Genomic DNA, 1,852 nt, shown 5'->3' with positions numbered 1-1,852 from the left:
ACACTTAGTCCAACAAGATCAGTTTTCTGGTGGAAATTCTGATGATCCTAACCAACATATTTCAAATTTTCTACAGCTATATGACACCATAAGAATAAATGGGGTTGGTGAAGAAGCCATCAGACTGAGACTATTTCCTTTTTCCTTGAGAGATAGAGCAAAATGCTGGTTACAAGCTCAACCACAAGGAAGCATTACAACTTGGACAGAACTTGTGAACAGGTTTCTAACCAAGTACTTCCCTCCATCTAAAGCTGCTAAGCTGAGAGGAGAAATTACATCCTTTGTTCAGCAAGATGGAGAATCATTGTATGAAGCTTGGGAAAGATACAAAGAATTGCTAAGAAGGTGTCCACATCATTGTATTCCAGATTGGATGCAATTGGAAACTTTTTATAATGGGATGAATGCAGTAACAAGAACAATAGTTGATGCTGCTGCTGGAGGTTCATTAAATACAAAGTCCTTGGAAGAAGCTCAGAGGATTATTGACATGATGGCATCTTCAATGTATCAGAATTCAAACTCAAGGAATCAAGGAAGAAACTCTGGTCATGAAGCTAAGGTTCTGGAAACTTTTCTTGCAAAAAATCAGCTACAAAATCAAATGTTTTCAGAACAATTAGCTGCCTTAACACAACAAATCAACAATCTGCAAACAGGGAGTATGCCTACCAGTCAGCTAAGTTGTGATTTTTGTGGAGGAAACCATGTAAATGGTGCATGTGAGGCATCCACAAGTGAACCACAAGAGCAAGTGAATTATATGAATAACTTTCAAAGACAACAGCCATCATATCCCCCTGGATTTCAATTTTTGAATAATAGAACTCAGCAGTATTCTAATTGGAATAATCAATATTCTGCTGCAAAGAATTCTAACTCAAATTTGCCTTTTTCTAATGCAAGTCCAGCAACACAACAGCCTTATTTTCAGAGGAATTCATCCACTCAACCTCAAGGAAATCAGAAATTTTCCAGACCTATGAATGAGAGGTTGACTGAGATGGAAGAAACTATGCTGCAATTCATGAAGGTGACTCAAACAAGCTTCAAAAACCAAGAAGCTTCCATGAAGAAACTAGAGACACAGATTGGACAATTAGCTGAACAACTATCCAGCAGGGATGAAGGAAGATTTCCAAGCAATACAGTAATCAATCCTAAAGAGCAATGTCAAGCTATAACTACAAGGAGTGGAGCTGTAGTTGCAAGCCCTAAACCAGCAGAAAAGAAAGTGAATGATGCAGCAGAAAGAAACATTGAACAAGATCTGCAACAAGGAAATTTTAAGCTATTGAAGAAAGACCATTCAGAAGAAAAAGTAGATATGCCTATGAATTCTGAAAGGAAAACCAAAAAGCAACTCTTTGAGGAAGCTTATAAGCCAATAGACCCAGAAAAATACAAGAGGCTGCCCTATCCTCAGAGAGTCCAAAATCCTAAACAAGAGGGACAATTTGAAAGGTTTATGAATGTCTTTTAAGAAATTACAAATTAACATTCCTTTTGCAGAAGCTTTGGAGCAAATGCCTTCATATGCAAAGTTCATGAAAGAACTACTTTCCAGAAAAAGAAAGCTAAAGCATGACAAAATAGTACCTTTGACAGAGGAGTGCAGTGCCATTCTTAAGAGAAAACTTCCTCAAAAGTTGAAAGATCCTGGATCATTTAGCATTCCTTGTGAAATAGGAAACTGCACTGTGGGAAGAGCATTGTGTGACTTGGGAGCAAGCATAAATCTGATGCCATTAGCTGTTCTACAGAAACTTGGCATAGAGGAAGTGAAGCCTACCAACATTACACTGCAGCTAGCTGATAGATCATACACTTATCCATATGGAGTTGTTGA

The 1,852-nt window shown here is 37.9% G+C and overlaps 1 non-coding gene across 1 annotated transcript; it reads right to left on the bottom strand.

Moving 5' to 3' along the window:
• Nucleotides 1-259: 259 nt before the first annotated feature.
• On the bottom strand, nucleotides 260-366 carry LOC113860479. The gene has a single exon (XR_003503931.1). It is a non-coding gene; the product is annotated as a small nucleolar RNA R71 (small nucleolar RNA).
• Nucleotides 367-1,852: the final 1,486 nt, after the last annotated feature.

Source organism: Abrus precatorius, unplaced genomic scaffold, assembly GCF_003935025.1.
Source record: "Abrus precatorius isolate BTA unplaced genomic scaffold, Abrus_2018 Scaffold2, whole genome shotgun sequence".
NCBI lineage: Eukaryota > Viridiplantae > Streptophyta > Magnoliopsida > Fabales > Fabaceae > Abrus > Abrus precatorius.
The sequence above is the reverse complement of the archived record's forward strand: the minus strand, read 5'-3'. Positions and strand labels throughout refer to the sequence as shown.